This window comes from Pleurodeles waltl, chromosome 7 (genome assembly GCF_031143425.1).
Source record: "Pleurodeles waltl isolate 20211129_DDA chromosome 7, aPleWal1.hap1.20221129, whole genome shotgun sequence".
Taxonomy (NCBI): domain Eukaryota; kingdom Metazoa; phylum Chordata; class Amphibia; order Caudata; family Salamandridae; genus Pleurodeles; species Pleurodeles waltl.
In genome coordinates, this window is record NC_090446.1 from 1,069,161,271 (window position 1) to 1,069,174,349 (window position 13,079).

Consider the following 13,079-nt stretch of genomic DNA (forward strand, 5'->3'; position numbering starts at 1 on the left):
CCTGCAACTCTGGTTCCATACTGCCGGAATCTCGCGTGGAGTGCGTAGAGGTGAGCGTTTTCCCGTTCGTAGTCTGTTTCCGCCGTGTTTTTATCGGCGGTGCTCCCGCCCCGGAAAAGGTGGCGGATTGGTGGGTCGTGATAGGGTGGGCGGTACATTGTCTGCCGCCTGGCTGTTGGCGGGGACCGCCGCGCTGTTTGTTTGTACCGCCGTGGCGGTCGGAGTGTTAATGCGGCGGGCTGTGTTGGCGGTTCCCGCCAGGGTCAGAATTGCATATTTTGGACCGCCGGCCTGTTGGCGGCTTGGCCGCCGCTTTATCACCGACCGCCAGGGTCAGAATGAGGGCCAAAGTCTGCATCAGGTTTTCCTGAACAATCTGCCTCAACCAGGCTGCAGGCTCCTGTTGTGAAAGCTTCCAAATCTCATTATAAACTTCGTATAAAAACCTTTTCATCCGTGGTACCTTGGGACCTGACAAAAAATCTTGTAAATCAGTATCATTAGACAGTAACGTGAGATGTGACTTAACTGCATCCAGCGTGGATGACTTCAACCATTGCTGACAAAGATTCCCCACGCTGTATGTAGTTATAATATCAGCATGTTCTGGTGAAATGTAACGAGGGTCTGCCCTACTAGTCCTGAACCCCCCTGAAGAGGAGACAAAACGTTGATGACACTTATTAGTGTCTATAGGCCATAATAACCACCCGCCCGGATGTATCGATGAAGTGTTAAGCTTACCATTCTGGACCCAATGTGTAAATTCACTAAAAGTAGCATTCACATAGAGCTGCCAGTTGTTTAATTTGGAAGGGACAGGTATACTAGGCAAATTTAACTCTCTAATTGTCACCAAGCCCAAACAGCTAGTCTGTTGTACTGTGTCATTGAGGAAAATCATCTGCACAGGGATAATACATGGTCTAAATAATGTATCCCTGCCTTGCATCTGCCAATTTTTCGTACCCCAAACACTTTTCAAGTCAACAGTCTTAAACCAGTATTCATACCCCTCGACCGAAAGTTTAGATACAAACAAATTTGAATACAGTAATTTAGTATCGGTCAACAACATTTGCTTATTAGAATACGGAGTAACTTTAAAATAGTAAGACCTAGCATTTCGTTGATTATGCCCAGAAAAATATGCAAATTTATCATAATACGTTTTCGAACTCCCTTGTGGGGGAGTCGAGCAATGTTCCCATTGCACATAATTAAATATGGACTTAGGGCTACTAGCTTTATGAATAAAGTGGTGTCCATAATAGTTGTAGCAAAACATGTCACCGTGATTATCTCTAAATTGGTAAGCATCTTCATCGTCATAGACAGTATAATATTGCAGATCTGTCAGCATAGCATCTACTGTCTTCACATCCCAATCATCAGAGACAATGCCTGGTATAACAATATCATTCATTGATAACTTGAGGACATATGGTATTTGAATCAATTCAGTGGGACCATATATATCAAACATTACTTTATCCCACACAATCCCATCCGGAATCTGTATTGCAGAAATGTTTACATTGGACAAGTCTCTTCGAACCATATGAGACGAAAAATGTGGTTTTAACACAGTCTCCACGTGCTCAATGTCAGATCGATCAGGAAGAAAATGACCATGTATTACCAGAAAAAAAGTAACCACAAATCCCAACCATAAAAAAATAGTCATTACAGCCATAAAAAGCCACAAGTAGTTCCAAGGAAAAACAAAATATGTGCGTTCAAGCCAACACAGCAGCTTGCGTGGACCTCGGACAGAAGACATCGACGACGAGGAGCTGGACACCGCATCATCAGTGTCGTTGAAGCAGCCAGAGGCAGTTCTTGCAAAAGGTGCAACTGTGAACAAAGAAGCAGATGGAGGCTCTCGCCTAGGCACGCTATAAACCACATGTTCAGAAACATCAGTAGAACGTACAGCAACTTGATCAAAAGATTCCATATTAATCGTCGTCTGTGGAACAATCGCAAGATCATCATCCACCCTCCCCAAGCCCGGAGAGGAAACAGCGTCGGTGTAAATCACCTGCAGCGGGACTTCTTCCCCAGTAATGAGAGGGATTCCGTAACTACTGGGTGTCCCTCTCGGTCTGCTGTGCAGAATCGGCCACATGTTGTAACTTGACATTATCAATGGGAACAAAACGATTTCCACTGGCCCCTTGCAGCGGCGGTAAAATCACAGTTCTCGTGCCGCTTACCCCTAACACAGGGACAGGTGCCCGATAAGAAGGACCAAATTCTTTCTTTACTGCAACCTTTTCACGCACTAGATCCCCAATCCTGGGTATCCAACCAGTAGGTGTTACTGGCTCATCCTTAATTCCTGAGGAGGCAGCACTTGCAGAAGAGTTATCTTCACGGAAATGTTGTAAATCCTGCAAAACAGTGACACGATCATTTATGTCAAAGAACGTATCCGCCGCCTCCACACCAGGACCATCTAGATCAGGAACATACATTCGTGTTCCAAACAGGCACTCATATGAAGTACGACCCCCCAGTGACCGTCTAGGCAAGTTATTAAGTGCTCTCTGTACTCCATATAGGTGGGCTAGCCAACTACGACCCGTACCTATAACCCTGGCCGTTAAGGATTGCTTTAAATCACGATTTAAACGCTCCACGACAGAATTTCCCTTGGGATGAAATGAAGACGAGAATTGGAGTTGGACCCCCAACGAAGCCATGGTGTCCCTGAATGCCTTAGAGGCAAAAGCAGGACCCTGGTCCGAATGAAAAGCCGCAACTGCAAATGTATCGACAAAGATGCGCAAATCTTTAATAACAGTCCGAGCGTCAGCCGAGCGTTGTGGCCAGACCCACACAAATCTGGAGCACGAATCTACAGCAACCAAAATATATTTGTATGCACTATCTGGTGTCAGCGGACCACAATGATCTAAGTACACACACTGTAAAGGTTTATTTGAAATCAGAAGGGGCGTCTGCTGTGGGCGTCTAGCCGACGAAGCTTTAATCTGTTGACAAACGTTACAACAAAGGACATATTGCTTCGTCTCTTTATAGAGACCAGGCCACCAGTAACGAGCCTGTAAAAGTGAAATCGTGGCAGCCACACCAGCATGTGCAGACGCCACACCCTCATGTGCTGCAGAAATTAATCGAGGTCTCTCAATTCTATTGGGTAGTTCACGTACACCAATGCCTGGAATATTAACAACAGCATTCAGCGCACTACTCAAGCAGTAACTAAATTTAGAAGGAAATCCTTTAGGAAATGGATTGCCATCAGCCGTAGCTTTTATGGCAGCCGAAATCTCTGTGTCTGGTTTGGAACTCGAACGAGTCACTGCGGCAACAGTGGCGACAGCCACTGCTGATTTCGCGGCTTCATCAGCCAAAGTATTCCCAGCAACGTGTATTCCAACGCGCTGGTGTCCAAGTGTATGTACAACATGGACCTTAGGAAGCGTCTCCTTCAGATCCGCAACCTTACCCCACAACAATTTGTGTTTAATGGTGTTGCCTTTAGAATCTCTGAACCCATTCATCTTCCAATAGTGTAGATATTCATTGAAAGACTGTACACAGTAGTAGGAGTCACAGACCAGCAAGGTTAAAATCGCCGGATCCGCGTGCTCCAATGCTAACAATAGAGCTTTGAGCTCAGCCAGCTGTGCCGTGCAATCTCCCAAGGTTTTAGTATAAGTATGTCGGGGGCAGAACACTTCCCCCTCCATCGTGCCGCTCACCACCGCACATGCAGCAGAATACTGCTGTTTAGTCCCAACCGCTGGTTGCGCAGAGCCATCGGTATACATGACCACCTGATATTGGTCAATAGGCAATGTGCCAGCAGGAACTGGGTACTCTATTTCATATTGAAGAAATTCTTGAGTCTGCAGTTTAGGGTCAAATATGTAATCTACATCAGTGGCTGTCAAAGACGCAGCCCATTGAATCCATCGCGGGTGTAAAGCTTTCGAATTAGGAACACTCGCTTTTGTAACAGCCTCTAAGGCTGGAATCGGGGAAACAACAACGATGCGTTGTCCCTGGGCAAGCGGTCTTTCTTTAATCACAGCCATCTGTACGGCAGTAAGTATTTTTTCAGTCTGTGCAAATCGTTGTTCTGCATTACAAACTGAACTAATCGTCTATATGTAGCCGTTAAGTCTGTATATAAACGACGAACTTCAACCACTGTCAATTGAGCAGCGGCAGGATGAGGTGTATATGTAGCCAATAACGGCCAGGTAGGACCATCATTACTCAGTGGACCTAACCTAACTTGTGCTACTGTGTGTGGGAGGGCGCCATCAAGCCAATTATGGTGTTCTTGATAAGATAAAGGTATCTCTAAGTATGCGTAAGCCCTGTATTGTCCAGGGACATTCGCAACAGTGTATTCATGAAAAGTATTTGTACCCCCATCAACTGCTGGAAATACGACCCAAGAATAAAAAAGTTCTGTTCTATAGGCTGCATGGGCGTCCACCACAAAAGTGACCGGACCCCCCTGGACCGTCAGTCCATGTGCTATCAGATGTCCTGTGAGCGGGTGACGCATATTGATTGCTATATTCACTACATTAGGATTCGCCATTTGTAAAAAAATAGCTCTAGGTCAGAGAAGGCACACCAATATTGGGTTTTACCTTTCAAAGTTCAAGCTTGAACAACCAACCACTAAGTAATAGGATGTACCTATCCCGTGGTGGCGGAAACCCTCAGCCCCACGGACGTCTCCGCTTACGGAACCGAGGAGTCAAAATATATATGGGACTGAGAGAGTCAGTCGGACCTAAATATTAGAGCCAGACCAATCGTTGGCGGCGCCATGTCGCGTGGGCTCTCACTATCCTAAATGAGACTACTGGATTTCTAGGCAGCAGGATCGATAACGGTGTGGGGGACTGAGTCTGACCCACGTGTAAGAAACTCAGTCACCCTAAATCCGGTTTTTGCTCCGGCTAACTAGCAGTGCCTCATTTCTCCCACGGGGAAGAGATGATTGGGCAGCCGAGCGCATGACATCTTTGGAACTTCTCAGGGAAGTCGTGGTCACTCAGATCCAAACCAACTCTCTCATTTACAATATGATCTCATATACAAATGACAAAGACAGTATAAGTTTTATATAATGATTTAATAAAACGACTGTATTTTAGATAATAAGGCATGAGCCGCAATAACCAGAACCATACAACACAGTAGGATTGAAATAGTTACTAGGAGAGTAAAACATAAGAACAAAGCGATCATTGTGTATAATAGTTTCTACTCTCCCTCTGCTTGTTCTATTTCAAGCACAGCATGTTAAGCTTCTAGCTTGCCTGTCTGTATCGCTGGGGAGACATCAGCCCTCATACCTGAGCAAAGGCCTGTGATCTTGGTTCAGCATCTGCAACGAGGCAGTCAGCATCTAGTTGTGGTTCCCTGGTCGGAATCTCCCTCTTGCGTGTATTGGGACAAGGAAGTGATTTTATAATTAACATGTCAGTGTGATCACAAAATGTCCTACGCAGGAATGCCAAGTCTAAACTCCTACCACGTCTATCGGCAATGTACCAGACTGTATCCTTGACTGAAGCACAGAGTGAATGTGTTATGGAGAACTCCAGTGCTGAAGTAGGCAAAACAGTGTGATATGAATAAAAAACAAAACCGTAGAACTGGCTATTTGAAAAATAACAGTACGAAGCCTAATAAAAAGCATTTAGGGCAAAGTGCACAGAGGCTCTAAGCTGCCAGCAAATGAATAAAATACATCCAGGGCAAAGTGCACAAAGGCCTAAAGCCTGAAGCTAACGCGTAAAAGATACGTAAAACCAACCACACTACAGCTTTAATAGCACAGAAGTCAGCATTAGGTGACTCTATACTCACATTTAAAGGCCTAACCGAGATGAATTGAAATATAATGTAAAGTGTGCACGTTTTAAGTATGGTGGACGTTGTGCCTACTATGTTGGGCATTGCGTTTACAATGGCACACATGCCTAACTGTGTTTATTATAAAGCTAACCTGCTTTATAACAATGTTTGGGAATAATAAATTCATTAGAATTAATTATTATGATTAGAAAATAATTATGATTTATGTTGATTTGCATGAGTTATTAAAGTAACATGCGTGCATAAAAATAAATGCATATCTTAGTCATACGTAATGTAATTCGTTAACAAAGAATGCAATTAATATTGAAATACTTTGCATATTTTATGATGTATTATTAATGAGATATATTGATGAGTTTTCATAATTTGAGTGTTTTATTCATGCTTATATTAATGTCCTTTATTTCTTGTGTTAGCATAACTAGGCCTGAAGTTTCATATTTGCTGCAGTAATGTAAAAGCTGAATCATTTCTTGTCTTTTAACTCAAATTTTTCCATTAGGTTGTTTCACATGTCTAGTAAAGAGTCCTATTGTATTATGTGTACATTTTTGACCTTGGAACTGGTAAATCGAGAGCACTGGAGAATTGGACATTAAGACAGAACCCATTGTTTAATCATCCACCCTTATGTGAAAGGAGAACCATGGGGAGATTTTGGAATATATCAGCTAATGTACAGAGTTCCTAGTTATTGCCAGTGTCACACGGAAGAAGAGATGACTTCACACCTACCCTGTGAAAACTTAGAGATGTTGCAAACCTAATGGTCGTTCTAATGTTCATTGGACATTTGTCATTTTATGAGATATGGTTCTATGGAACATAGCGTTTTACAAAGTGGACCAATCAAATTGCATTGGACATTGCTGATTAGGCAGAGGCTTTTGAAACCTTAAATCAGTTCTCTCTTTGCTCTTAGTTCAAACTGGGATTGCATGGTGAGCAAAAGAACGATTGATTAAACCCAGATCTGTGACTCTGGGTGACTGTTTGAAACGTTTCAGCACTCCGTCCATCAGCCTTTTGTGTTGCTAAAGTTGTTCTAAATGGGAATGGTATGCCCAGACATAGGTCCCGTGCTCACTGTGCCACTGGATTCAAGCTATCCTGGCTGATGAAGGGTTACACCCTGAAACTGGTCCCAGAAAGCTTGTTTACGGTCCTGGGAGGACCTGGCCTGGCAGTTCGGGCTGGACTGTTCCCATGGTGAATAAGGTCAAGATTGATTTGCATATGGCTGGGTCCAAATGTCAATGTGATGGGACATGATGTTTAATTCCTGGCTGACACTGGAGCAACACGTTCCACTGTCAGAATCACAGATATTCCAGACGTGCCTTTGTCAGGGAGAAAAGTACAGGTGGTAGGAGTAGCAAATTGGCATTTGACAACCCAGATTACAGAATACAAATAGGGTTCTTTGAAGATTTGCATAAATTTGTGGTTTGTGATTCAAGTCCTGTGAGTCTGTTAGGAATTGACCTATTATGTAATTTAAACTGTTCCATCAGTTGTAGTCACAATGGAATAGCAAGCCAGACAAAAAGTGATGATGAGATGCCTAGCAAAGCTGATGAGATGTAGCCTCTCATTATTTCCAATGATGACAGTTAATGATTTACCCAAGGAGTTCCAGGGACCAGTGATGCTAAAGGGTTTGGGATTTTTCAGGAAAAGATATTGGACTAATCAGAGGTGTTGAGCCAGTCAAAAAATAACAGTAAAGCCAGATGCAGTGTTTCCCATGTTCCCCAGTATCATATGGGCCCGGAAGTAATTGCAGGAAGTACACTTGTAATTGAAAATGTTATTGAACAAGGAGTTTTGAAGGAAGACATGGGAAGTCCGTGTAATTCTCCTATTATGGGATTGTGAAAGGCCAATGGAAAACACCTCATAGTCCAAGATTTCAGAAACGTGAACGAGATTGTCATTCCATGTTGTCCTGTGGTACCGAATCCTGCTGTAATTTTGGTTCAGATATCTTGTGAGGCAGAACGGTTTTCAGTCATTGACCTGTGTCAGGCATTCTTTTCTGTACCGCTTCATGAGGATAGTCAGTTTTTATTTTTGTTTAAATTTGGAAGCTGTGTATATTACTGGTGTCACACTCCTCAGGGTTATACTGAGTCCCCATCCACTTTTAATCAGATTTTTTAAAAATAATTTAGAGTCCCTGAACATGCCTTTTCATTCGGTTTTAGTTCAGTACATTGATGACTTGATGATCACATCAAACATGTGTGAAGCCTGTAGGAGAGATACTATTGCCTTTTTGGGAGAAAATGGGCATAAAGTTTCCCCTGCAAAATGCATGTATTGCCAGAAAGAAGTGAAATATTTGAGTCCCCTCATAAAGGAAGGAGCAAGGAAGGTGACCCAAGACAGAGTTCCAGTAATCATGCAAATGAATTCACCAGTGACACAGCTACATCATTATGTTTCTGGGAGTGGTCGGCTACTGCCACCAATGGATTCTAAATTTTTTGATGATTTCCAAAACCCTACAAAAATTGACACACAAAGAAATCACTGATCCGGTGCCATTTGACTGCACTTATTTGAAAGCCTTCACTGACATGAGAGAAAGCCTCGGCTGTGCCCCAGCTCTGGCAATGCCAGATTCGAATTAATATTTGTCATTGTTTTGCCATGAAAGTGACGGTTGTGCACTTTCTATTTTGATGAAGTTACATGGAGGGGTCAACAGGCCAGTGGCTTATTTTTCTGCTGCAGTTAATCCCATAACTGCTGCTTTGCCCGGATGCTTGAATGGTGTCGCAGCAACAGGTGTGAACCTTGGACAGTGCGCAGGAATTGTCATGGGTCACCCTTTTTGTTCCCCATTCTGTGGAGGTTCTTTTGCCGAGAACCAAAACTCAGTACTTGACCAATGTAACCCGTTATGACCAATTTCCCTAAATTTAGGATCTCCAAATGTGAATATTAAATGTAGTACTGTATTGAACCCAGCAACATTTTTATGAGTGATTAGAGAAAATGTAAATGAAAATAAAGTGGAACATAACTGTCTTGATGTGACTGAACTATGCACCAAACGAAGACCCGATATTCAAGTTACCCATTAAATGAAAATGACTATGGGGGTCATTATGACCATGGAAGTCACTAGACCGCCAGCGTCATGGTCGGACTGTCACCAAAGTGGCATTCCGACCACGACATGACCGTTGCAGAGCCGCAACGGTCCAACCGCCGACACCACCAGGCTGCCTCCAGCCAGCAGCCTAATGGCCCCGGCGGTTGTAATCGCCCATGGCACTGCCATGGAAAGGCTGGCGGAATGGGAGACTCAGTAGGGAGGCCCTGGGGGCCCCTGATCTCGGCATGGGCTGTGCAAGGGCCCCCATGCACAGCCCCATCACGCATTCCACTGCCCGAATTACAGGCAGTGGAATGCGTGACAGGGCTGCTGCACCCGCTGCTCTTCCACATTACCACTCTATTAGGAGTCGGCTGCAATGTTAAGGCCCTTTTCCCCGCTGGGCAGGCAGGTGGAAACACTGCCCAGTGGGAAAGCCATAATAGGGCCAGTGAGGTTCAGGCTGCATAGGCGGCTCAATGGAGGTATAGCACGAGGGCCTATGTTATGTTTGTTGATGGCTCCTGTTTGAGAGATCAGAAAGAAACTCTGAGAGTTGCTTATGTAGTTATGTCTCAGGAGTGATAGAAGCTTCATGGTTTCAGGGAGTCGTTGCAGCCTAAGTAGCCAAATTGAGCACGCTGTGCCTCTGAACAGCTCAAAGTGACCATTTTCACTGATGGTCAATATGGGTTTGATGTGGTTCACAACGCTGGACAGTTGTGGTCCCAAAGAGGTTTTATGACCTCTTCAGGATCACCAATCCGAAATGGTGAAAGAATGTATCAGTTGTTGAAAGCATTACAGTTACCAGTAAAAATTGCAGTTGTGAAATGTGCAGCACATCAAAAGCCAAATGATTACATCTTGTTGGGCAATGCCTATGCTGATCAAGTAGACACATACTGTGCACTACCTTGCACATCCTTTAATGAAGAATGGAGTGATGGAAGCAGAACCAGTAAAACAACGCAAAGTTTTCTAATGACAGTAATTGGAACCTGGGAAGAGATTAAGAGACTGCAGGAGGAAGTTTCTGAAGAGGAAAGCAGAGGTTGGAGAACAGGAGGTTGAGTTCAGAGAGATGAAGATGATGTTTGGGTTTCAAATGAGGGAAAAGCAGTATTGCTAAATAGTTTGCTGCCTTCAGTGGTGAGATTTAACAATGGGAAGGTATATCTTGGCAACAATGCAATGATCTGGACTTTTAAACAGACATGGTACAACCCCAGATTTAGATTAGTTGCCGAAGCAATGTGTCACAGATGTGTAACATGTCAGCAGATGAATGTAGGGAAACACAATGGCATCACGTAAGTAGATCAGGTGGATCTTTCAACAGAATGCAGCTTGATTTTACTGAGATGCCTGAATGCAATGGACTGAAGTATGCCTTGGTGATTGTGTGTGTCTTACATTGGATAGAGGCTTATCCAACATGCAGAAATGATAGCATCACTGTTACAAAGCTGTTGTTGAGAGAGTTGATCCTGAGTTTCTGATTCCCGACTTATTTAGAATCAAACCACGGACCTCATTTTAATAAAGATGTTATAAAATTGTTATGTGCAGCTACAAATTGAGCAAAGTTTATGCTGCAATTACAGACCAGAGGCGTTTGGATTGGTCAAGCAGACAAATGGAACTTTGAAAATTTCGATTGACGAAGGTGTGTGCTTCAACAACACTGAAATGGTCTGATACACTGTCACTGGTTCTGATGAGCATGAATAGCAGTCCTGACTGGAAGACTGGATTGTCATCACATGAGATTCTCATGGGACATGCCATGAAACTGACAGCCGTGCCTGCAAATGCACTTGTGAACATTACAGATGACTTAGTGCTGGATTATTGCAAAGGACTAGCTGATGTGGTTTGCTGTTTGTTTCATCAGGTCGAGGAAGCAACAATTCAGCCGCCACAGGAACAGTGTCACAATTTGAAGACTGATGACTTTGTTCTTGTAGAGGAGCATGTGAGAAAGTCATGTTTAGAGCCACGTTGGAAAGGACCTTACCAGGTTATTTTAGTAACCACAGCAGCTGTGAAGTGTGCTGGGCTTCCGAACTGGGTTAATGCGAGCCATACACAAAAAGTTCCATGTCCTCTTGAAGATACAGTGCCTGTTCCTCTAGGGTTGGAATCGGTGAGTAAAGGGGTCCAGATTAGCCAAACTGTGAGGACTGGACAAGTGGCTGCTGCAGAGCCTGCACAAACTTGTTAAAATCTGAGCGCATTAAAGACTGTTGGAGGTGCAGGAGAGCCAGATCGAAGTCAGTTGGTTCCTGCTAGCTCAGCTAACATTAATTGCAGTACCACTAGTGCATGAAACACAAACTGTAAGAGGAGACCAGTGGCCCTCAACGAGTCCAGAAACAGTACCAGATGTGCTTACCACAATAACCGAAGTAGCTGACGAATTGGATAAAAATGACAGTGAAAATAGTGCAACAAGGAGAACAAAGAGAAAAAGGGTGCCAAGCTTCAGATTCTCTGCACCTGAATGGACTTACTTTGCTGCAAATGAAGGGGAGACCAAGTTTATTGCCTTTTGTTTTGACTGAGCATAATCAGCTGAATATTCTGGAACATGAAATTGCACTAGAGCTGAATTTTGAAGTAACTTTGCCAATTGATGAACAGAGACACTATCTGCCGGAAGTGCTAAGCAATAATTACCAAACAGTGATTTATTAGAGACATTCCTTTTGAATTTTTTGAGAACTCTTGTTAGTGACAACATGATGAACTTTCTAGAAGATCAAAAACTGTTGTGAATAAGTGCAAAAAAAGACTGGTGTATTTATGATTTGCTTTTCTCACGTTAAGAAAAAAAAACACATTATAAATACCGCTTTGCATTTTTAATTCTGATTTTAATTTTGTTCTGATTCTTTTTTGAATTTGGTATTTTTAGACTGATTTTAGATTAGCCACGAATCTAGATGAAGGTAAACAGAGTAAGTGTAAATATGTATGTGTTGGCTTAGCAATAGTGTGTGTGACTGTCAATATATTATTAATTGCAAGATTGAGTATGCCAGTGAGAGACAGTTTAGAGAGCACAGTTACACCAGTGCCTGGTGAAATACATACACAGCAAGATCAATTGTAGGAGAATGACAGATTGCTTCATCTTGACAACTCAAAGGGAGATTTGTCTTCTAATGTATAATACAGATAGCTGTATGAATACATTGAAACCATGGGTGTGTGTGATGTTTATGTGCATACGCAGATTCCTTTATCTGTACAGGAAGGAATTACATACAATAGTCTGCCTTTGACTTATGGTAACACGTTTGTATGATCAAGAATATATTCAGTATTTCTATTCTAATTATGATGTCTTTTCTTTTGTGCCTATTAATCAGCATTTGAGTAGTATTGCCAAGGCAAAGAACATTGATATAGTGGGAGTTCTTTTGAACCTACACTAACCTTTGGCACTGCTTATGCTCTTAAGAATAATCTGACATACATTCTTACACAAGTACCGAAGGATTTCAGAAATCAAGTAGATAACAGAAGAAAGGCAAGGAAAACCAAAATAGAAAAGGGAATGTATATATAGGCCGCAGTCAAAGACTGATAATAAGTTTGTAGGGACTAGTGAATGTAGACGTGTTTTTGTTTAAGAGTATTTGGACTTTTGTGTTAAATGGACGAGACCCAGCCATACCAGGTGTTTATTTCATATGTGGAAGGAATGCATATTGCAAGCTGCCGAAAGGCTGGTAGGATACATGTTATTCAGAGGTAGTTATTTAAAAAATCTACCATGTGGAGAAATTTGAAAATCCAATCTGGAAAGGGAAATCTAATTCCAGGACAAAGAAAGGAGCTAGTGCAGCAGAGATTAGAGGTGACATTTTTGGTGTAGTGATTCCACATGTTGTAGTGATTCTGAACGATATCAAGATAAGAATGTTGTCAACTACTGTAGATAAGATGTCAATGTTTTTAGTAGATATGGAAATGATTGCTATGAGATCAATGGTTTTGCAAAAACCTCTTGCTTTAGACATGTTATTAACAAAGGAAGGTGGAGTCTGCAAAGTTTTATAGGCCCAACATTGTTGTATAT